Genomic DNA, 25,710 nt, shown 5'->3' with positions numbered 1-25,710 from the left:
GGGACCTCTCTTTGTCTAGCCTATGTGTTGGGCTGCTTTTAAGATGTCACATTATCTTCATGAAAAGTAGTGGCTGCCTTTTCACAGAAGCCATTTTTCAAAGTTAAATCTCTTAGTTATTCCAACATTGCTTCTCAAGAGCTAAAAGAAATTAAAACACGTTTTTATTTTAGGTTCCTTATTAAAAGCCTCATTTTCTCAGGCAAATCAGATTGTGTTTAAGTCCCTGGCTCAATAGAAATGGTCTCTGTAGATAGAGAATACGTATTCTGAAAGACTGGTTAATGTGAGCTCCTGCAAGGAGATAGAGCAGTTCTTTAAAGAATTGTTGAGAAGTCTGAATGAACAATATTTTCATTAAAAGAGTAGTATTCCTAAAATTGTTCCGATCCAATTTATAACATATGCATTTAGAGCCATGTCCAAACTTAAAAAAAAAGAGTTAAAATTCTCCATTCTACCAAATAAATTTGACTTATAAATTAAGTACCAAACAATTTGTTTCATAAATAAAGGTTATTTAAAAATATCTTAGAGGGGTAAAAATGTCTATTATGCATAAAGGTGTTTATTATAGGATATCTGGCTGCTGTTTTTTTTTTCTTTTTCTTTTTTTCTTTTTTAGAGTCAAGAGAGTTTATTTCCTGATTTTAAAATTGCTACCATCACAGGCCTTTCTGTCTTCCCTTTAACCTTTTGTTCCAAAGGCTCGTGGGAGTAGCTACACAGAGCCTGTACCCTCCATGTCTCTGGCCCTTTCTGTGCCCACCCATCGGCCTAAGTGTGATAGATTAATTAGCTTTGGGGTCTCCAACCTGTGGGAGTAGGGCGGGGTGCTTCTGCTGAGTGCCTCATCAGCCCAGGTTCCACCCTAGGCCACTGCTCATTCGTTCTGCTTGCTGTTGGCTGTTGTGTCTTTGGTGTCCAGCGTGCTCTGAGCATGAACAAGATGCTTCACAACATCAAGCACAAGGACTCCGGGCAGCACCAGCCACAGGGCATTCATGAAGACAAAGCAAAACCAGAAGTAGAGGGGGTGGCCCAACTCCCCATGCTGGAATCCGTCCCGTTGCTCCTTCAGGAAGTACAGCACATCCCCGTAGATCTGGCCCACGGACACCACGAGCTAGAGGACAAAGCGGAGTGGGTGTTGGCAGAGAAAGGCGATCAGCACCCACAGGCTGAGTGGTCCCCACAGGAAAGCTGTGATGGTCTCCATGTACACTGTGAAGTTGTCATCCAGGATATATCGGCTGTCTCCTTTGGCATATTCTTTCCACAATTGTGATAAGAAGGCTTGATCTCCAAGAAGGACCTCATGGTAGAGACTGAACCAGCCCTCAATTGCCAGGTGAATGAACGCACACACTGCAAACCAGCACAGGGACAGTCGCCGCCAAGTCCCCAGTGGGACAATGGCAGCACGGGCAGACAACAGCCACGTGATCACAACCAGGACCCCAGAGAGGGAGAAGAGGCCAGCCAGGATATGCCAGGTGGGGCAGTCATTAGGTACAAAGTTGTCCAGCCTCAGGTGTTGAGGGCATTACGGATGCAAGGGGCCGGCGTTGTGGTCATCATGCTTTGGGGGCTGATGGCTGTGTGCAGATAATCAGGGAGGAGAAAAGCGGAACAGAAAAACCTGCACCTGCAAGCACCAAAGTCTCCTGACTGCTGTTTTTTCACTATTTTGTTACACATGACATGACAGTACAAATTAAGTATACTGAGGAAACACATAAAAATTGTATTTTTAATAAAATATATAAATGTTGTGGCAATATTGGAACATAAAATATACTAATGGAAATGTTAAAAATGGTTTTGAAGTTGTTTTCACATTAAATTATGATTTAAGGGGCCAGCGCTGTGGCACAGCGGGTTAACACCCTGGCCTGAAACACCGGCATCCCATATGGGTGCTGGTTCGAGACCTGGCTGCTCCACTTCCAATCCAGCTCTTGCTATGGCCTGGGAAAGCAGTGGAAGATGGCCCAAGTCCTTGAGCCCCTGCACCTGCTTGGGAGACCTGGAAGAGGCTCCTGGCTCCTGGCTCTGGATTGGCACAGCTCTGGCCTTTGTGGCCAATTGGGGATTGAACCATTGGATGAAAGACATCTCTTTTTCTCTGCCTCTCTTCTCTCTGTGTAACTCTGACTTTCAAATGAAAATAAATAAATCAAAATAAAACATGACTAAAAGTTATATATTCAGGTAGATAATAAGAAAATACATAAAATGAAAACTGTGAATGACCGTAAGTTTTTTTCCTTATAAAAGTTTTGTTATTATGACTGAAGTTTTGTTACATTCTATGATATAAAGAAAATATTAACAAATAATGGGAACCTTTCAGTAGTGCTACCTTCCCTTTATTATTTGTTGTCTAATAGGCATGTTTTAGTAATGACTACACAGATGAAAAGGAAGATCTTATTGAATTTATTAGCTTGCATATTCATATACTGATAAATATCTATCTAGAGATAGATGATATAAAGATGATAGATCAAGCTGAGAAGTAAAATACAAAACATCCCAAATATTCAATAAGTGAGTTAAATGAGTTATATAATTTCTTTCTCTGTCAAACTTTATCAGGGAAATATTGTTATATTTAGACAAGTAACAGAAAAACATTATTTTAAAACCAGCCATTTAGTTAGATTCTTCCTAAGAAATTTAGAACCCCAATTTGTAGGGTAAATTTCATTTGTTAGAGCAAAAACATCACAGGTAGCCCTAGAGCTAAGGGACAGCTTGAGTTTTAGTAAAGTCTTGGCATCTGCAACTTGCTGATCAACATTGTGCTGCCTTGTAATCTTGTACTTATCTTTACTGGTGTGGAAAATCTCACCTCCGTGGTCTCTATGCTTCTTCAGCTTCTTCTTCTTGAAATAATCATTATTAAGGTGCTTTGAGATTTTCACACTGCTGGTTTCTTGGAGGCGTTGATGACAAATTTCTGGTGTGCAGGGTACCTGAATGAAGGAAAGAGGTCCAGTCACAACTAGCAAGCCACTACTCCGCTTCTGTAGTAAAAGCTCACTCTTGTCTCTGTGGCACCCAGTGGGGATGATCAAATGGTCAATGGATGATCCTGGCTCTCATACTGATCAAAGGGCTTTTTGCCAGGGTTCAAAATCATTTAATGTGCATTTCAGTGAGATGGCTTCTAGGCATTTTGGGAGAGTTAACCCTTCTTAACCATTCCTATCCAGGGGTGCCACCCTTCTTGTCACCAGCAACTGGCTTTCTGACAGTATCAAGAACCTTCTTGTTTTCAATCCTGGGTTTAGGAGCTGCTATTTCTCTTGCACATGGCCTTCTGGAATACACTGCAGATCGAATGTCTGCCAGTTCCTCTCAGGAGGACAGGGTTTTTATACAGTGGGATTTCCCCTTTTGTCCTTGAGGTTACTCTTTTTAACCTTACTGCTGGCATTATTGGGCTTCTTGGCTAGAGATTTCTTCTGAGTGTCCAGAGTGTTCAGAGTGGGAGCATTTCTACCCACCAGCTTGCAAGATTGAAAAAACAACTTTTAGGCCGGCGCCGTGGCTTAACAGGCTAATCCTCCGCCTTGCGGCGCTGGCACACCGGGTTCTAGTCCCCGTTGGGGCGCCGGATTCTATCCCGGTTGCCCCTCTTCCAGTCCAGCTCTCTGCTATGGCCCGGGAAGGCAGTGGAGGATGGCCCAGGTGCTTGGGCCCTGCACCCACATAGGAGACCAGGAGAAGTGCCTGGCTCCTGGCTTCGGATCAGCGAGATGCGCTGGCCGCAGCGGCCATTGGAGGAGTGAACCAACGGCAAAAAGGAAGACTTTTCTCTCTGTCTCTCTCTCACTATCCACTCTGCCTGTCAAAAAAAAAAAAAAAAGAAAGAAAGAAAAAACAACTTTTAAACCTTAGCTTTTTATATTATATTTCAGAAGTTGTCCTCATGAACCTAGAGATCTGGAGGCAGTATAATTTACCTCCTCTGAAATCAAAGTCTTATTATTGGTTTGGTGAAGAGCTGATGATCTAACCAGTGATTAAATAAGGGAATTATCAAGTTTAGAAAAAGTTAGAAATATTCCCCAAATGCTCACTCAAGAATAACTCTGCAATGCATATTAGTGGAAGAGCGTTGAAAACTCTTTGAGTCAGGACACAATGGCGTGGCTTTGATTTAAAGCTCTCGGCTTTGGCAAAAATTAAATTTAAGTTCATTAAACTAAGCATAGTGTGTTAAATGCAGATCAGCTCATTACTGAGCATCAACTCAATCATTGATGAGAGCTCTTTGAAAGACCCATCATAATAACATTAAATGTCATTTTATTACCAGGCAGTAACTGCCTGATTAAAATCTTAAATGGATGGGGGTCATTGAGAAGCCATATTGAAGGTATCTTCCAGCTGATTATTAAAGTCTGCAGTAAAGCGAAATATTAATGAAAATGACTAACTTCCTTGCCTCAAATGTCTTTCATATGTGTCCTCGCCTTTCCATTTCCACATGTATACCCATAATTAAAGGCCTAATCTTCTCTGTTTAATTATTCCAAGAGCAGTCTTAAAAATCTGGGCTTTCTGCTATCCGACCACAATTTCCTTCAAGTAAATGCCAAGTAAACTGGCTACTAAAACCTCCCAATACCCATTTCATTCAAAATCTTTGGCAGATTTATAATGGTAACAAAATAAAGTTCACTTTATCCTAACATTCAAAGACCCCTTCAATATGAATACTATTTTTCTTTTTTAAATCTGCAGATTTTTCAAGGAAATTAACCATATATACTCATGATAGACTATTTACCTTTTTATATTTCTGGCCTTTCTGTGCATTGCTAGCCTATTTCTTACTGCTTAAGAATATTTTCCCTTTACTAAATATTTACTGTATTTTGGACATGCATGAGTATTTGACTATTGATTCTCCTCTCCAGAGTTAATAATTTCCTCTATTTGTCCCATATCATATTGCTCTCATCTCTTCTATCACAAATGTTATATTACAATTTCTGAGAGATTAGAAATAGGCTTACAAATTATAACATGTAATATTGTGTACTTATTTCTTCACTAGATAATAAACGTTGAAGAGTAGATTCCATATGCTATCCATTTTGTATGACCCCAAAATCTTTGAAGCAGTGGTAAGACTCCAGTTTCAGCTTATTGAATAAGTTAGAGAAGTGCTATTTTTTATGGGCCCCCTCAGTGCCAGTCAAGACAGTTTGTCAACTGACTGTCATTGTGGTGGTGACAAAACAATGGGCATAGGAATAAGCCAAATTAGGCAGAGGTGAGGTGGCATTTGTCCTTGTGGTCCAGACACAAACTATGATACCTGTATCCCACATCACAGTACCCAAGTTCACTCATTGGTTCCAACTTTCTGCTAAGGTTGGACCTGGGATGCAGCAAGAATGGCTCGTGTGACTGGGTTCCTGCATCCATAAGAAAAGCCTATATTAGGTCTCTGGCTTCCACGTTTGGTACCCCTGGTCTTTGTAGGCTTTTGAAGAGTGAATCAGAATAAGGATTCCCTCTTGTTTCTGTCTTATCCTCTGCCTGTCTTTTTCTATGTCTCTCAAATAAATAAGTAAAATTTTTATAAAAATTATTTAAACCACACTTAAACTCATCTTTCAGTTATATTTCTTCATTTATAAGATTTGGGATATATTTTTAATATCTTCAGCAATAATTTTTTTATCTTAAATATGAATATAATTGGAGGGTTCAAGAAGATGAAATACTTAAGATGCTTGCAACATTGAAGCTAATTAAAACCTGGTAATCTCTTTTTTCTTTTCCCTTTCACTTTCACATACAGTATGGTCATATTTCCTGTTAAGTTGCCAAATTCCTCTAGGATTTTGAAGTTAATTATTTTCTAGTTCATTGACATCACTGTGAGTCACAGTATGCTCACAGCATCTTTACAGAACCACCAACGTGTCTCATGAAACAAACATGATCCTCCACTATTTCCAGTGAATGCCTTTCTAAAATTATTCAAGACTGGACCACGTCTGTTGACATTAAGTGTGGGATTGCTTTATGCACTCCTCAAACTAAATGCTTTCATCTCTTATATAACCACATCTTTAGAAACAAATTGATAATAAAGCTATTAGGGGGATATTTAAATCAGAATTATATGATTTAGTTAAAAGATATATTTATTTGAAAAACAGATTAACAGAGACATTGAAAGAGGCAGAGAGAGAGAGATCTTCCATCCGCTGGTTCACTCCCCAAATGGCTGCAATAGCCTGGGCTGGGTCAGGCCAAAGCCAGGAGCCTGGAAGTCCATCCAGGTCTCCCACCTGGGTGGCAGGGGCCTAAGTACTTTGGAGGTCTTTTGCTGCTTTCCTAGGCACATTAGCAATGAGCTGGGTCAGAAGTAGAGCAGTTGAGACTGGTAGCATGAATCCATTATGGAATGCATGTGTCCCAGGCTACGGCTTAACCTTTGGTGCCACCACACCAGCTCTCGGAATTAAATTCTTGATGATGATCCAGAACTATTTTGCAATTGTTTAGTAATTCCACTACTTCCCCACCCATCTACTCACTGCTTAAGGATGAAAATATGTTCTGACTGCACACTCTTTTCCTTGTCTCCCTTCCTTGATCCTACCATCATCATAGAGAGGCCAAAATTTCTAATAGTTCTAAGAGTAAATGATTGCTCATAGGATTATTAAAGCAGTTCTTAGCAGCAAAAGAGCAGAATTTGCTGAATCTCAAATAGTTCCCCCTTTTATAAAAAGAAAATAAATGTCCCCTTTTTGTGGAGTTAAGTGATGAGCTGTTATTTCACAGGGAAAGGAACGGATATGCAACAAAAGCATGATTACTGAGGCTTGGAGGGAGGGCTGTCCATTTCTGTCAGTGGGGGATATATAGAAACTATTTCTATCCAGATGTTCATGACTCATGGTTATGTGAACCTCTTTGAGTATTTGAGGACTATGTTTCCTGCCTTTGGGAGATTAAGCAAATATTCTAGTTCCCTATTCCTTTAGGCTCCTATCTTAATGCTAACGACTCACTGGCAGCTCGCTTACAATGGCAAGACTTACTTCTAAGACATTATTGCAGCTCCTAAGAAAAGCTGACAAGTTAACCAGAAAAAAAAAAAAAAGCCCTCTGATTATTTGTGGGGTCTCAAGGACTGGTAAAGAATGCAAATTTATAAAAGCTATATGAATTGTGAAATGAATATTAATTTGTTAAATATTGATGAGCTCATCCATGCTATCGAAAACAAGAAATATTAGCATGAGAAAATTAACTTGAATTCAATATGATACTTACCAGGGTTTAATTAACACATGAACTTCTGGGATATACATTTGAGAGTATCAAATTAGAATTTCCGGGGCTGGCGTGGTGGCTCAGTAGGTTGATTCTCTGCTCTGTGGCTCTGGCATCCCATATGGACTCTGGTTCTAGTCCTAGCTGATCTTCCCATCCAGCTCTCTGCTGTGGCCTGGGAAAGCAGTGGAAGATGGCTCAAGTCCTTGGGCCCCTGCATTCCTGGCTCCTGGCTTCGGATTGGCGCAGCTTCAGCCATTGTGGCCACTTGGGAGTGACCCAATAGAAAGAAGACCTTTCTCTCTGTCTCCCTCTCACTGTCTGCAACTCTATCTGTCAAATAAATAAATAAAATCTTTTAAAAAATGGAATTTTCAAGACCTATATTACATTTTGAGTTAATTTTATGGTGCTTTTTTCCTAATAATTAATAATTGACAATTCGGTAGCACTAAATTATCAGAGAAGAGTGAGGTTACTTCCTTTTACTATGAAATATAAATGTCTAATATATGTAAAATATTGAACTGCTAAGATATTTAAAATGATACTGCATTTTGTTTGCCTAATTTATCTTGGGTTATCCATCTTTTGATTTGAGAGTAAGTATCATAAGATAAATAATATGAGACAAAAACTGTAGAAGGGCAACTTCAGATATTTCCCCTTCTCTCCCATGTAGATTAACTGGGTCTGTGGACCAGACTAGAGTTCTATTTAAAGGGGATTTAAAAAAGTAGAAAGAGGAGAAAGATGATCGGGAAAATGAAGAAGAGAAAGAGAAGGTAGAAGATGAAGAGGAGGAACCAGAAGCAGTGACATCAATGGAGAAACACATTACTTTACGTTTCAAAGGAAGAAGGAGAACAAATGAATAGATGCATGTCTTGTCCTTTCAATTAGCTGGGGTAATACCTAGAATAGAAGTATTCAGTCATATCTACCCCATACTTAGAAATGTGGAACATTCTATTTCCTCCAGTAACCTGTTATGGTTAAACCCATGATTTTAGAGGAATAGAGACTTAAACTACAGTTTTCTGAGAGTCTAACTAGACTAACTGTGGAAGATGAGGGAAGGAGGTAACACAAGTGAGATATCACAGTGACTTTGTAGGAATAACTACCTAGCATTCTTGAAACAATACAGCTGGAACTCAAGGGATTATATGACACCCACAATCAACAATTTTCATTAATGCTTGAGACTAGGATTCAATAAATATATTTTTTGCAAATATATTTTTTTCATTTATTAAACTTTTATTTAATGAATATAAATTTCCAAAGTACAGCTTATGGGTTACAATGGCTTCCCCCCTCCCATAACTTCCCTCCCACCCACAACCCTCCCCTTTCCTGCTCCCTCTCCCCTTCCATTCACATCATGATTCATTTTCAATTCTCTTTATATACAGAAGATCAGTTTAGTATATATTAAGTAAAGATTTCAACAGTTTGCCCCCATATAGCAACACAAAGTGAAAAAAATACTGTTGGAGTACTAATTATAGCATTAAATAATGGTGTACAACACATTAAAGACAGAGATCCTACATAATATTTTTTTAAAAAATTAATTAATTTTCTATGCCATTTCCAATTTAACACCAGGTGTTTTTTTTCATTTCCAATTATCTTTATATACAGAAGATCGATTCAGTATATAATTAGTAAAGATCTCATCAGTTTGTACCCACGCAGAAACACAAAGTGTAAAAATACTGTTTCAGTACTAGTTATAGCATCACTACACATTGGACAACACATTAAGGACAGATCCCACATGGGATGTAAGTACACAGCGACTCCTGTTGCTGACTTAACAATTTGACACTCTTGTTTATGGCGTCAGTAATCTCCCTAGGCTCTAGTCATGAGTTGCCAAGGCTATGGAAGCCTTTAGAGTTATACTATACAGCAGTAAGAAACAATGAAACCCAGTCATTTGCAACAAGATGGAGGAATCTGGAAAACATCATGCTGAGTGAATTAAGCCAGTCCCAAAGAGACAAATATCATTTGTTTTTCCTGATCGGTGACAACTGAGCACCAAAGCGGAAACCTGTTGAAGTGAAATGGACGCTATAAGAAACAATGACCTGATCAGCTCTTGTCCTGACTGTTGATGTACAATGTAATACTTTATCCTTTTTAGTATTTGTTGTTGTTGTTGTTGTTGTTCTAGTACTAGTGGTTAAACTCTGTAATTAACACACAATTATTCCTAGGTGTTTAAATTTTAACTGAAAAGTGATCCCTGTTAAACATAAGAGTGGGAAAAAGAGAGGGAGGAGATGTACAATTTGGGACATGCTCAATCGGACTTGCCCCAAATGGCAGAGTTAGAAATGTGCCAGGGGATTCCAATACAATCCCATCAAGGTGGCATGTACCAATGCCATCTCACTAGTCCAAGTGATCAATTTCAGTTCACAATTGATCACACTGATAGGTCTAAGAGTCAAAGGGATCACACAAACAAGACAAGTGTCCGCTAATACTAACTGATAGAATCAAAAAGGGAGAGAATGATCCAACATGGGAAGCGGGATACACAGCAGACTTATAGAATGGCAGATGTCAATAAATATTTTTGAGTGCAATAATTGTAGGCAGTAACAAATCGTTTTTAAAAGGTTATAAAATGTTTATATGTAACCTAAATCTCCAATGATTTCTAGAAATTACTTAAAACTATATGAAAATATTTTATATATTTTAATATGCATCTGTAGTTTTGGCCAGTTTCAAAAGTTTTCAGATTTTTCCTTGTCACACATTTTATTAATCTGTGTTAAATGCATGGAAAATACAGATTTAAACACAAATTTTAGAAGGAAATATAAAATGAAAGTTAAACAAATATAGTAAAATTATTACAATTCAAAGACAAAGGCACAGAAAGCTATAATTTAAATGAATATATGCACAAAAATATGTTAGTTTTTGAATGAAATATTTTGCTCTTAGAAGTTGAAAGATGAGACTAATTGTTAACATTACTGAGTAATGATTGTTAAATGTAATCTGCTTGTTTATTTTGATGATAGGAAATTGTTCAATTAATTTTGATTTTCCAATGGTAATAACATTACTCGGTTGATTTGGTCATCACTAGACTATTGCATACAATTGATGAAATTATCTTCTAAGCAGAGGATGCCCTTTAGTGGTCCTTGATGTCTCCTTTCAGAACATGCTTCCTCTGATCAATCATTTGGCTCCTCTGATGTCTATCTTACGGTTCAGTTTTATCCCAGACTATATCTCTTGTGTTCTTATTCTTAGGTCCACACACTGCAGCTGACTGGGCAAGATATGGCCCATGCCTTGGATGATGGGGAATATATACAAGTATGTCATGTATTTCTTCCTTTTTCAAAAAAAGATTTTATTTATTTGAGAGGTAAAGTTACGGACAGAGAGAGATAGAGAGAAAGGTCTTCCATCAGCTGTTTTACTCCCCAGATGGCCTCAACAACTGGAACTGAGCAGGTCCAAAGCAAGGAGCTTCTTCCTGGTCTCCCATGTGGGTGCAGGGGCCTAAGCAGGCCATCTTCCACTGCCTTCCCAGGGCAAAGCAGAGAGCTGGATTGGAAGAGGGGCAGCCATGACTTGAACCAGCATCCATACGGGATTCCGGCACCGCAGGTGCAGGCTTAGGCCACTACGCCACAGTGTCAGCCTCATCACCTATTTCTTTAAAACAATTTATATCTGTTATCATGAAGTCCCTGATCAGATATGACACATGGTGAGTCTTATGATTTGCCAAATGAATACATTGTCTTAAAAATGTGATTTCTGAATGTATTTCTTTTGCCTTGTTGCACAACTTCCAAAGACAACATCCTAGACTATGTGATTCATGGATGCATTATAATATAAACTGAGTGAACACTGCCCCTGGATTATATAGTCTGTCAGTCAAGATCTTTTGCATGGAAAACATGGGATATTCTGAACAAAGAAAGAGCCAAGAAATACATATATAGTCCAATATAGTTAGAAGTATTGTATAGCTACCATGTGTCATATAGGAGTACACAGTGTTAAGATTTGTTTTGCTCATATGACCTACAAATTACATACTAAAAGGTTGCAAATTGTGAGTTTTCAAAGTTCTTAAAGTTAATTTTTATGAGTATAATTACACAATTACACTGACTTAATTTTCTATAAAAATAGAATAACAGATAAACAGTGAGAGAAGGAACAGACATTAGGAGCCCATTTAGGAAAAAGATTGCAAAATTTCAGGTGAAATATTGTGAAGATTTGAATTATAACAGTGGAAGTGGAAATAGAAAATGGATTATCTCAAGAATCACTGCAGTACGCTACAGCCTTGGTCACCACTGGCTGCACTAGGGAGATCCTGTCCCAGGACAGATCTTTACAGAAAGGCGAGGTGGAGAACATGGAGTGGGAGCTAGAAGTGGACCATGAGGCTGCGCTAGAAAAGACCTTGTTGGAGACCTGTGGGGTCTGACAGGGAAGTTTTCAGAGAGGGTCCAGTCCTTAGCTGGAGCCACTTCTGATCTCTCCCTCTTTGTGAATCAAAATATTTACAGGTTTTTCAGGGCAGTCTAGTGGACCGGGAACACTTTCTTTATGATCCTGTTGCTTTCTGTTGTCTTTGAGACTGAGAAGTTGCAAATGGAGCGACAACGGCCATTGCAGCAGAGGCAGATACTCCCAGGGCCTAACACAGGGCTGTCAGGCGCAATGCCAAGGACTCTACCTTCACTTCCTAGAAGGACCTCAGTTGTTAACTGCTGTGGTTGAATTGTCTTAATGGATAAAGTTTGAAATTCAGGTGTTTGAACTGCTGATTTTTTTTAAAGTTTGCACTATCTAAACCTGGTGGAGAGAATTCCCCTCCTTGGTGTTTCTGGGAAATTCCTAACTTGCAACTGTGCCCTCCCTGCTGGCCTCACTATTCTTTCTGTGCACCAAATGGCCCCCAACCGGAAGTTGTCCTATGCTATTGTGGGGTAGGAAATGATGCCAGTGGGGTGGAAGGACCCTTTGCCCACTGATAATAATTTTGATGTTTTTAAAAATGGAGATGTTCAGGGAGAGACATGCCCACCACATGCAACTGCCAAAACACTTTATGGCTATAAAGTGGCCACTGGGAAGCCTGTGTGTGTGGGAGAAGAGGGAGGACAGCTACAGCTTCATTCACAAGATAGGATGATGAGGACTGTGGAGGCCAGAACAGGAGCTCACTTCTTCTGCACATTTTGCTGTTGGATCTGTGTGTGTTTTAAAATGTCAGTGCTCTCTTTTTGTATTTAAATAGTAAAAAGAATTCCAGCTTGGTGGAAAAGAACCATGTCATCTCTAAAAGAAGCCTTCTGTGAGAGTCTAGGTAAAGCATTAAAGAGCTTCTTGAATGTGTGTGTGTGCATGAATGTGTGTGTGCTAAAGTATATTGTGATGCTGTCACTGTAAAAAGGAACAAAAGAGAAAGCCCATTTTTATAGATGAACATAAGAAATTCTGTTTTGTGAATATTGAGCTTGAAAATCCCAAATGTAGTTATCAGAAAGAGCTGCAAGTAAGTGATTTAGAATATATATTTCAGAGTCTCCAGTATGAATCATTTATTAAGAATCATAATCCCATAAAACTAAATAAATGTTTCAAGTAAGAGTTTATCTATTGCACTTAGAAATTTTATATTTATGTGCTTTAATATAAATATAAATATCTTTTACCTTTCCACTAGTTTTCACTCACAATTATATGCTGGGTCAGGAAAATGAATACTCACATTGTTTATAACCTGAAGTAATAAAATAGCCAATAACTCATTGAGGAAGCAGAAAACATGTGTAAACTAAGCTGTATCCAAGCCCCTAAATTTGTGTAGATGTACAAACAAGTGAAACACATTGTAAGGGCTACTTTTGCTTTCTCTTTGATGAAGTTTCTGTTAGCTGAACTGTTCTTCTCAACGAAGGACTATTTCAGTCCTGTTTTGGCAACATAGTGTTAATTTTTAATTTCTTCATACATGTGGGCATCTCTTGCCAGAAGGAGGAGGGTCCATGGGATTGGATGATATTACTCAAAGAAGGGAAAAGTTCCAAACTTTGATCAGTTAGCATCTTTATTTTTAAATCATTTTCCTGCTGCCAAAATTTTTGACATTTGAAATGTGTTCTAGGCATAAAGGGTTGATAAATATATTTAAAATGTGATATTAGCAGATAACACATTTTGTTTACACAAAAATAACAGCTTCACACATACAAAGGAGAGAAGGGAAGGACAGCATTAAAGAGAATCTTTTTGACTGTGAGCTCTATGTTATCCATTAAATTGTGACAGTAATTTGGAAAACATATATGATTACCTCTAATTGCAACAAAGTAGGGAGGGCACACAAGTAAATGAAGGTTTTGCTGTTGGAGTTCTGTTTCTATTTTTTTTTTTTCTGAGTTCATGCCCATGCTACCATGCTGCTCATAAGCGCTTGTGTAGATCGAAGATAGACATTTAGCACACACCACCCTAAAACAAATACCACTTTGACATATTGATTATTTTGAGCTAAAGGTACTTCAAAAATAGTAGATACAAGAATGAAGCTCTGACCTCCCCTTTTCTTCCTGAAAACAGGAGATGAAATTCTCATGTGAAAGATGCCCTCCATCCCAGGAAGCTGGACATCGTCTTCGACCAGACAGGGGTTGTCAAGCAGAGGAAACCTGTACAACAGACATTGTTAAAATAGTTATTATATTTTCTTTATTTTCTCCACAAATTTATATTTTTATTTTATATTATTGCCAGTCGTTTTTAATTATCTACATATAAGGAGTTCATGTATTTCATATATACAATTTTAAGCACATAATGATACTTCCCACTCATTCTCTCTCCCTCCTCCTTCCTTTTTTTCTTTTATTTTTTGTGATAACATACTTCCAGTTTACTTTATAGTCACAGACTTAATCCTCCACTAAATAAAGATTTCAACAAGTAGAAAGTAAAAAAGACCATGGTTCCACAGGATTATAGACAAGGGCTATAAACAATTATTAAATCTCAAGGTGTCAATTTCATTCATCTATATTAATTTTTTGTTTGTTTTTGAGGGTTTTTTGTTACTCTATATATTAGCTGCCACAAGACAAAGAAAACATATATTTGTTTTTTTTGGGTCTGGCTTATTTCACTAAGCATAATGGTCTCCAGTTGCATCCATTTTGTTGCAAAAGACAGACTTCATGTAATCTAATTTTTAAAATCAGGTTAAACAACTGGCACACAGGAATTGTGCATTTATATGTCGTACCATGGGATGTTTCAATACATGTATACACTGTGTAACGTCCAATAAGTCTATCTATCTCATCAAAGTGTTACCAGTTGTTTAAGATGAAAACAACCAAATTTTTTATTATTTCTCCTACAGAAATATACAGTACGTTATCAGTATTATAATTAGTTTAGTGTGTAATTGAACATCAGAATTTCCTACTCCTATCTAACCATAACTCAGAACGCAGAAATCAATCTTTCTCCACTCTTACCTCTGCTCTTCCTAGCCTTTTGTACCCACCATTATACTGTCAATTTCTTGTTAAGTGGAATAAGTCAAGAACAGAAAGATAAGTGCTGCACAATTGTATTCATATGTGAAATCTAAAAAGTTAAACCTAATTTATAAGCACTTAAATCTAACTGCCTCATTGAGTCTTCATTTTCCTATTGAGGGCTCCCATGTACATGTAAAGAATGCTAATAAATTTGTGTGCTTTGTCCTGTTAATCTGTTTTATTTAAGTTTCCGTCTGAAACCCTGAGATAGTAGAGGAGGAACTTTTATCACCTCTTCAAGAAAATGATAGCATATGTTGAAAATTTGGAATGTTGAATCTGTAAGTTTGCCTTTCTATATTAGAATAGTGGTTTATAAAATTAACTTATTATTACTAAAATAATTAATTTGAGTTATAGTTTTAAAATTAATCCATAATCTGTTTTAACCTATCTCAATGTATTTTATAAACAAAATGAATCCTGGAATTCAAATTAACTTAATGGGACTGAGTTTACTTCATGTGTTAGAAGTTCTAAATCTTTGTGGTCCAGCTGGTTAAACTGCCACCTCTCATGCATGCATCCTGTGTGAGCACTGTTTTGAGATCTGATCCAGATCCCTACTGATGCACCTGGAAAAGCAGCAGAGGATGATGTGAGTACTTAGGCCCCTGCCACCCATATGGGAGACCCAGATGGAGTGCCTGACTCCTGCCTTCGGCTTCTCTCAGGTCTGGCCATTGGTGGTTATTTGGGAAGTGAAGCAGTGGATGAAAGTGTACCTGCAGATCTCCTTTTCTTTTCTTCCCTCTCTTTCTTTAACTCAGCCTTTCAAGTAAGTAAATGAATCTTCATAAAAATAAGTTATGAATTAATGAAAACACTACTTTCTAAATTGGAACTGATATTAGAAATAGAATTGCGTGCTCAATCAGACTTGCCCCAAAAGGGAGAGTTAGAAACGTGCCTGGGGATTCCAATTCAATCCCATTAAGGTGGCATGTACCAATGGCATCTCACTAGTCAAAGTGATCAGTTTCAGTTCATAATTGATCATAATGATAGGATTAAGAGTCAAAGGGATCACATAAACAAGACTAGTGTCTGCTAATACTAACTGATAGAATTAAAAAGGAGAGAATGATCCAACATGGGAAGCGGGATACAGAGCAGACTCATAGAATGGCAGATGTCCTAAACAGCACTCTGGCTTCAGAGTCAGTCCTTAAGGCATTCGGATCTAGCCAAAAATCCCATGAGAGTATTTCAGGCATGGAAAGCCTAGACACTCTGGCAGAAAAAAAAAAAAAAAAAAAAAAAAAACTAAATGAAAGATCTCTGCAAGTGAGAGAGTGAGATCCCAGGGGAAAGAATGGGCCATCAAAGAAGGGGGTACCTTTCTCTGAAGGGAGGAGAAAACTTCCACTTTGACTATGACATTGTCTAAATGAGATTGGAGTTTGTCAACTCAAAATGCTCCCATAGCCTTGGCAACTCATGACAAGAGCCTCAGGTGATTACTGACGCTATAATTAAGAGTGTCAAATTGTTAAATCAACAACAGGAGTCACTGTGCACTTACTCCCCATGTAGGATCTCTGTTCTTAATGTGTTCTTCAATGTGAATCAATGGTATAACTAGTAATCAAACAGTACTTTACACTTTGTGTTTCTGTGTGGGTGCAAAATGTTTAGTATATACTAAATTGATCTTCTGTATATAAAGATAATTGAAAATTAATCTTGATGTGAATGGGATGGGGGAGGGATTGGAAGATGGGAGGGTTGCGGATGGGAGGGGAGTTATGGGTGGAAAAAGCCACTGTAATCCAAAACTGTACTTTGGAAATATTATATTTATTAAATAAAAGTTAAAAAAGAAATAGAATTATGTTTCTAATTTAAAAATCTAGAAAATATGTTTTGATTAATATAGTTGTCTAAGTTCTAATTTTCATAGTTTTTTCCCCATCAATTGCTAAGTCATTTAGTCTCAGTATAAGAATATGCAAAAGTGATTGTTTTCTGTATCTCCCATTAAGGAATAATTGGCCCAACAGTCTTGCCAATTGGATTTCTTAGCTTAGGCACTAGTCATTCCCTCAGCAACCAATAAACAATGGTCAGGTGAAACATATGTAGTTGTGATATTGCCTACCTGTTCAACAGATACTAGAAAACACTAGATTGAAGTACATTCCTTATAATTAATATAAATATTAATCAGTGTATTTAATATTTATTAGGCTCTGATGAAAATCTACTTGAAAAGCTATAAAATCTGATGAATAACTTTCAATTTGCAAAACTAAAAATGTAACTTTCTCATTGTAATTTTATACTAGGGTCATGATTTTTGAAACTGCTCAAAGCTACAGATGCACATTAAAATATGAAAAAATATTTTCATATAGTTTTGTGTAATTACTAGGACATATTAGAGATTTAGGTTACAGATTAACACTTTCTAGTCTTATAAAATAATTTGTTTCTTCCTGAAATTATCACTAAAACTATTTATTTAATCCTAGTCTCAAGTGTTAATGGAACTAATATGCATAGGCAAATTGAAAAGCACATATTCTGATAAAATAAATAAACATGGAAGTAATTTTAATGTGATGTAAAAAGTTCTATAAAAGAGAAAGAAAAAGTGTTCTTTAGGGTCACATACACACAAGGTATTGATTCTTGGCAAAGAGCAAAGAAGAAGTTGCATTTGACCTGATTTATAACCATGGCTTACATAGTGAAGGTGGAATAAATTACAAAAATTGACAGCATAGGGGACAGGTGGTGTGGCACGGCAGGTTAAGTTTCTGCCTGCCACACTGACATCCCATATGATTGCCAGCTTGAGTACAGCTTCTCCACTTCCAAGCAAGCTCCCTGCTAATGCAACTGGAAAAGCAGTGGAAGAGATCCCAAGTACATGCAATCCTGCATCCATGTGGGAGACCCCAAAGGAGTTCCAGGCAATGGGCTTCAGCCTGGCCCAGCCACAGACATTGTGATCATTTGGGAAGTGAACCAGGGGATAAAAGATGTCTTTCTTTCTCTCTCTCTCTCTCTCTCTCTCTCTCTCTCAATGTTATTCCTCTCTCTGAGTAACTCTGCCTTAATAAATAAAATAAATCTTAAAAGAAAAGTTGACATCATAGGTAAAAGCATGGATGTGTGAAAGGAGAAAATACGTTTAAGGCATGGTTTTTATGATAATAATTTTATATAAAATAGATAAATCATTGTGTATGTGTATTAACACACATGAAATTAACACACAAATACACACATACACAAGTACATTAGCACACTGAATTCTGTTCTTGTATCATTATGGGACATTTGAAGGCTACGTGCTTTGATTATCTTTCACTTACTCTTTGTTACTTTAGAAAGATGTACTTTAATATTTTTCACTCGACTTTAGATTTTAGTATTTCAAAAACGTCGAGATAAAGTATTAATGCATTTGTTGCAGAAATATTATTATAGATTTTGCTCACTCTATCATTTCCATTATGAAACTCCACGTTATGATTTAATTCTATGGACAATTATTGTTTGTTTTCTCTTTGGATATTTGTATTCTCTACCCAATATATATATATATAGATAGATAGATAGATAGATAGATTATGTTTTTCATTTTCTTTGAGCATACAATTTATAGCATGTATATATAAGTTTCTGTCTTACTTATATTTTATATAATGAGTATTCTTTGTGTTTCTGTCCTATCATCAGTTTTTTATATGTATTTTTCTTGTAAGCTGTCATGATCCTCTCAGGCTAGAGACAGACTAGCCAATGAGTTAATATATAGTGTAAATATTATGAAAATATTTTAGATTCCATGAGCCTCCTGAGTTCAAGTTTTTATCAATTTCTAAAATTGTAAATATTTTTAAAATTTACCTTTATATATATTATTTTGAGATAGCAAGAATTGTACCTGATATAAAAGTACCTCTTAAAAAGTTAGTGTGTGTTTGTATAGTATCCAAAGGTACTATAGAAAAATGAGATTAAATTTTATCATACATATATTAATAGTTAATGATATATTTCTATTCAAATATATCTTTCTTTTTCAATTTTATGTGCTCCTAGTTAAATATCACTTTTCAATGATTTCTGAAGCATCCATTGCTATGAATTCAGGAACTCAACAAAAATAATCCTGGTGGGCCTCTGGTATCATCTTGCAAATAAGCTATTACCCACCGATGGGATAAAAACACATACCTCTGTCCCCTCCAGTCAGAATAATAATTGAAGGAAAGATCACTTTGGGAGTTTGAATTATTCAGAATGGCAATGCGAGCATTATGTTTCGGCTTGGTTGATTAACAGAACTGAATGTACATCATAGTTTGTATTATATAACTCAAGTTAGAGAAATGGTGATGGAAATTAAGTTAGAAAAGCAGCAATGAGCTCATAAGCTATCATTTGTGATTGTGCCATATCAAAATAAGAATGCCAAAGAAAACCTGTCAACCATTAAATATATCCATATATAAATATCTTAAAATATGTTTTCTTCTTTCACTTGACATCTGTGACTTTCATTTCTCATTGTTTTGGGCAGCTTTCTCATCCTACTACATTTAAGACTCTTGGTATAACTTTTTCTAGAGAATATTCTTATAGCTTAGTGCCTGTGATAAACACATGTCTTTCACTATGTTACTTTTGAAAAATTGAGATATTTATTCTGAAACTCTTCTGTAAGTTAATTCTGCCAAGTCTATGGGAATTAAAAAAAAATCTTTCATTTCTCCTAAAGTTAGAGATTCCCAGATGGCAGGAAAATGATTCACAAAATTCATGACTTGCTATAATGATGTGATAGATGCTTTTGTGGATAAAAGCCACATTAATGCTTGCTCAACCTAAAAAGATACAACATCACCATTACTTGTAACTTAACATTTGTCCTTTGGGAAACCATCATCTGCTTTAGAAAAAGAATGGGCAGCTCCAGGGACCATCTGTTCATTTTCCAATTTTATTATGTTAATTTATTGGCATAAAAAGACTGGAGGGGAAATCACAGTTTTGGATTTATTCACCAAAAATAAAAGACTGTGTATTTGTTTCTTTTTGAAGTTTGTATTTATCTTGTTTGTAAAATTGTATTCTACCATCCAGCACCCCCTTTCTATGTCTCCTTGGTATCATCTTGACTTTTATTCACATTGCACCAAAATGGCTTATCCTATGGTCCTGTTCCTATTCCTGCTTGGTGAAACCCAAATACTGGCCTGTGCAACTTTCTTTCTTTCTTTTTTTTTTTTTTTTTTTTTTTGACAGGCAGAGTGGACAGTGAGAGGGAGAGACAGAGAGAAAGGTCTTCCTTTTTTTGCCGTTGGTTCACCCTCCAATGGCCGCCCTGGCTGGCACGCTGTGACGGCGCACCGCGCTGATCCGATGGCAGGAGCCAGGTGCTTCTCCTGGTCTCCCATGGGGTGCAGGGCCCAAGCACTTGGGCCATCCTCCACTGCACTCCCTGGCCACAGCAGAGAGCTGGCCTGGAAGAGGGGCAACCGGGACAGGATCGGTGCCCCGACTGGGACTAGAACCCGGTGTGCCGGTGCTGCAATATGGAGGATTAGCCTGTTGAGCCACGGCGCCGGCCCTGTGCAACTTTCTATCTTTGACATCACTAGGTTAGACATTGAACCATGTTAATGAGCAAGTAATCAATATAGAGCTTGATATTATTATATATTATCTGACCTCATCACTCTCACATGACTATTGCACATCCCTTTTATTCAGTCAGCCACTCTGAAGAGGCATTCATACTTTTTATGAGGATAATCCTTCTAGATTTGGTTGTGAACCCATGATTTTCTACACTCTTGGAGAAATTGCTTTTTTTAAAAAAAAATCCTTTATTCTCTATATATTCTATTTCTCTCTTTCCAACATTTTTTCCTCTCAACCTCTAAATATGCGTAAAACTTTCATATTCATTTTAAAACAAACTCAGTTCCTTGATTCCAGATCTCTTTTCAAATGCCTTCCTATTGTTTTCCTCACCTATAGGGATAAGATGCTTAAAATGAGTCTGCACTTGCTGTATCCAATTCACTCAGTCTTTAACGGGTCTCTGTTAATTCCTACTCATTGTCCTTATGGCAACTCTAGCAACCTTCACATTGCTGAAGTTAATGGATATTTCTCAGGCCTTATGATGATTATGATGGCTACTTTAGTGTTAGTAGCAATTTCCCATGGAATCTGTTTGCTGGTAGGTTTTTATTCCTATGATAGTGTTGATTCTAATTTTTCTCCCAGTGTATCCACATTTACAGTACACAATACTGAAAAGTGTTTATTAATAACAAATAAATGAACTATGCAGGGAAATGTATTTTTAGACAGATATAATTCAGTGCTCAAAAGTTTTATTTTGTAGAAAGGAATTTCAAAGGGCTGCTGACTCAACATGTGCTATGCATTTGGAGACAACAACACAATCAAGTAATATAACATGGAAAAATAAAATTCCCAATAGATAACATAAGGAGGATTGTATTAAGGAATTCATATACAACAAGTATAATTAATGCTTAATGATGTTGTTCTGAAATTGTTTTAATAATAATTTTATAGAGGTACAATTTACTTATGGTAGAATCTAGAATTCTATGAGCTTTGAAAACTAAATGTGCTCATGTAAACAACATCACAATTATGATGCAGAATATTTCTATTGCCTCAGAAGGTTTCTTCATGCCCCATTAAAATCAATGCCCCTGTAGCAGAGGCAATTACTGTTCTGGTTTTTATCGCCCTAGCATAGTTTTCCCTGTTCTTGAAATTCTTAAAGTTGGACTCACACAGCATGCATGTATTTGTGTCTGACTTCTTCATTAAGAATACACTTAAAGATATACACCCCGCTCCTCAGTGTTTCAAAATGTGATTCTGTTTATTGCATTCTGAGAATATGCCATTCACCTCTTTATAGGCATTTAGATTATGCTCAACATTTGATAGTTATAAATATAGCTGCTGTGAACATTCTTAATGGAAGTCTTTTTGCATTTGTATATTTCTTTTCTCTTGTGTTAATATCCATGGATGAAATTGGTGGGTCATTTTGTGCCTATTTCAAAATATAGATTATACACTTGCAAAAATAGTTTCCAAATACATTTTGTCATTTCAGTTTTCAGAGAAGCACATTCCCACATCCCCATAATTATTTAATATTATCAAATTTTGAAATTTTGATCATTCTAGTAATAACTCTGATTTTTACTTACCTTTCCTTGATGACTAATACGGTTTGCCATTTTGTGATTATTGAATATTTTTATCTCATTTTGTTCTAAGTGTTTTTCAGCCTTCATTGAATCTGTTGCCTTTCATTTTTTTAAATTACAGATAAATGTAATCTCTATTCTGTTTAGAACTCTCCAATCAGTTCATGCTGAATTGCTAGTCGCTTGTTGATTCCAGTTTGAAGTGTTCCCACAGATACTGGCTCCATCTGTGAGCTTCTGTTCCTGGAAAGCGGTAGTTCTCTGTTAGATTTTGTTTGTTCAGATTTTTCTTCCTGGGAGGAGGAGTGATGACACCCAACTCTTATACGTTATACCAGAAATTTGGAATCTGTAAATAATATTTTTGAGTTTTATTTTTCAAATGTTTTTGATAATATTCTCAGTGGTATTAACTTCTATTTATATTTACTTCTTAACTTAAAATTATAAGTATTTATTATTTCCTAGAAGTTGCTTTGCACATTCCTCAGTATTTTCTGTATATAAAATATGATCAAAGATCATTTCAGTTTGTTCTTTCCAATAATTTGATCATTCCCCATTTCCCAATTGCTGTGTATTACTGGAGCTTGGATCTCCAGTATGTATTGAAAAGAGTAAAAAGAACAATTTATCTGTGCCTTCTTCATCATCTTAGATGGGAGAATATTCAATATTCTACTAATATACCAGCTGAAGCATGTCTTAAATGCGCCTTATTCTAGATTGAAAGAATTCCATTCTTATTCACAATTTTCTGAAATTATTTTTATTGCTTGTCCTGTTTTGTGTTCTAATCATTAGGATATTGAATTATGTGAAAATACTTTTCTTTTTTTTTTTTTTTTTTTTTGACAGACAGAGTGGACAGTGAGAGAGAGACAGAGAGAAAGGTCTTCCTTTTGCCGTTGGTTCACCCTCCAATGGCCGCCGCGGTAGCGCGCTGCAGCCGGCGCACCGCGCTGATCCGATGGCAGGAGCCAGGTGCTTCTCCTGGTCTCCCATGGGGTGCAGGGCCCAAGCACCTGGGCCATCCTCCACTGCACTCCCAGGCCACAGCAGAGAGCTGGCCTGGAAGAGGGGCAACACGGGACAGGATCGGTGCCCCAACCGGGACTAGAACCCGGTGTGCCGGCGCCACAAGGCGGAGGATTAGCCTAGTGAGCCGCGGCGCCGGCGGGAAAATACTTTTCTGTATCCTTTGAGATCATATAATTTTCCTCTTTAATTGGGTTAATGTAGTTGATAGCAATTATTGGTTGTATTTAAGTGTCTAGCTTAATTTAACATTCAAGTATTTGCTAGAATGATTGTTTTCTGTGTTAATTCTGTTGTGGTAGAGAATATATTCTTCATATAAAAATATTCAAAATCCATTACTAAATTCGTTTTTTGTCCAGAATATGATCCTTATTTACTTGAAAAGAATAGGTATTGTTCTGTAGTTGATACAGAGTTTTGAAATGTAAATTAAATCTAGTTAGATAAAAGAATTTTTCTGTTCTCTATCCTTTTAATGTTTATTTTTATTTAAAAGGCAGAATGAGAGACTCAAGCATACACACAAAGAGAGGGGGAACTAAGGAGGAAAGAAGAGAGAGAGAAAGAGAGAGAGAGAGAGAGAGAGAGAGAGAGAGAGAAACCATCTATCTGCAGGTTCATCCCCAAATGCCCACAATAACCAGGGCTGGGCCAGAATGGAGACAGGAGTCAGGAACTCCATCTAAGTCCCGCAGATGGGTGGCAAGGACTGAAGTATTAGGGCCATCATCTGATGCCTTCCCAGGCACATTTTTAAGGATTATTTGTTTGACAGATATAGATGGAGAAGAGTTTCCATTTACTGATTCACTTCCCAATTGCCTATAAACAGCCAGGGCTGGGACAAACTAAAGCCAGAAACCTGGAACTCCCTGCAGTTCTCCCAATAGGAGCACTTGAGTCATTACCTGCTCCCTTCCCAGTGTGTTAGCAGAAGCAGAGGCTCTTGGACTGGAACCAGTACTCCGATACGCAGGTTTCCTGAGTAGCAACTTAACCCACTGCACCACCATACTCACCTCCCATATTTGTCTTTCTAATGCTATTTTATTTACATTTTTGCTAATTACCAAGAGTTAAGTGCTCAAAACTCCAACGTAGATTGTATATTAATTCCTTTAGATTTATTTTTTTTTGCTTCATGAAATTTGAATTAGGTGCCATATATTTTAAATTTATTTTTTTGCCAAAATACTGTTTTTACCATTGTGAAATATCCCTTATTTATGAGAATTCCCTTATTTATGAGAATTTTGTCAGGTATTAACATAGTCATCCCACTTTCTTTTTTTTTTCTTTTATTTTTTTTTATTTCATAAATGTGAATTTACAAAGTGCAACTTTTGTATTGTTGTGGCTTCCCCCCCCCAACCTCCCTCCCTCCCATCGCCCTCCCCTCTCCCACTCCCTCTCCCATCCCGTCCTTCATCGAGTTTCATTTTCAATTACCTTCATATACTGAAGATCAACTTAGTACATACTAAGCAAGGGTTTCAACAGGCTGCACTCACACAACCACACAAGGTATAGGGTATTGTTCGACTAGTAGTGTTTTTACGTTTCATAGTAAAACACATTAGGGACAGAGATCCTACGTGGGGAGCATGTGCCCACTGACTCCCGTTGTTGATTTAACAATTGGCACTCTTATTTATGACGTCAGCAATCACCCAAGACTCTTGCTATGAGCTGTCTAGGCTATGGAAGCCCCTTGAGTTCACTGGCTCTGAACTTGTTTAGTCAAGGCATCATATAGTTAGTGTTTGCAAGACTTTATATAATTAAAATTCATGCCCTATAAAAGCTACATATTTGAGTCCTGATTTATAATGAAGCTTGACAAGCTCTGTCTTTTAATTGAGTTTTTTATTCCCCTTAATATTTAATCTTGTCTACCCTTCAGTTTTATTTTCTCTTTGTTGTTTTTGCTCTTTTTCTGTTCTTACCTTGTCTGGTTCAAAAATTTATCAATGTGTTACAGTTTAACATTTGTAATGTATTTTAGCTACAGCTCTCATTTATTTAATATTTGTTCAAGGATTAAAATAAATTTAGGGCACTCTTTTTTTACTAACATTATAATTCCCCATATAATAATGTAAGAATCTTATAACACTATATTTACACTTATACCTCCTCCAGTAGAATTAAAAATTTGAGAGAAGGAAACTAATCCTGTGTTTACTCACATTATTGTGTTCCTCATTCTGTTCTGTAGACACACATTTCCAGCTTATGTAAGTTTCCCTCTTTACAGAGATCTGGTTATCATGTGGTGTTAAGTAAATGTGTCAGAGAGAAATTATCTCAGCATTTAAAAATATTAAAATACATGCATATTGCTATTTTGGGGTTGTTATGCTCTTGTTAGATCTAAAATTCTAGTTCTTCAGAGTTTCTATTTCTCCAAGACTCTTGAAAATTCACTCCATTATTTTCTTGGTTGATTTATTTTTGCAAGAGGCAAAGCACCTAGATGTGTTTTTGGATTCATCTTGTGCAGAGTT

At 36.9% G+C, this 25,710-nt stretch overlaps 1 pseudogene; it reads right to left on the bottom strand.

The window, feature by feature from the left end:
* Positions 1-883: 883 nt before the first annotated feature.
* Positions 884-22,192, bottom strand: LOC133770942 (3-beta-hydroxysteroid-Delta(8),Delta(7)-isomerase-like; annotated as a pseudogene).
* Between the last annotated feature and the right edge of the window lie 3,518 nt (positions 22,193-25,710).

This window comes from Lepus europaeus, chromosome 12, assembly GCF_033115175.1.
Source record: "Lepus europaeus isolate LE1 chromosome 12, mLepTim1.pri, whole genome shotgun sequence".
Lineage (NCBI taxonomy): Eukaryota > Metazoa > Chordata > Mammalia > Lagomorpha > Leporidae > Lepus > Lepus europaeus.
Note: the sequence above shows the minus strand (reverse complement) of the source record. Positions and strands in the feature narration are given on the sequence as shown.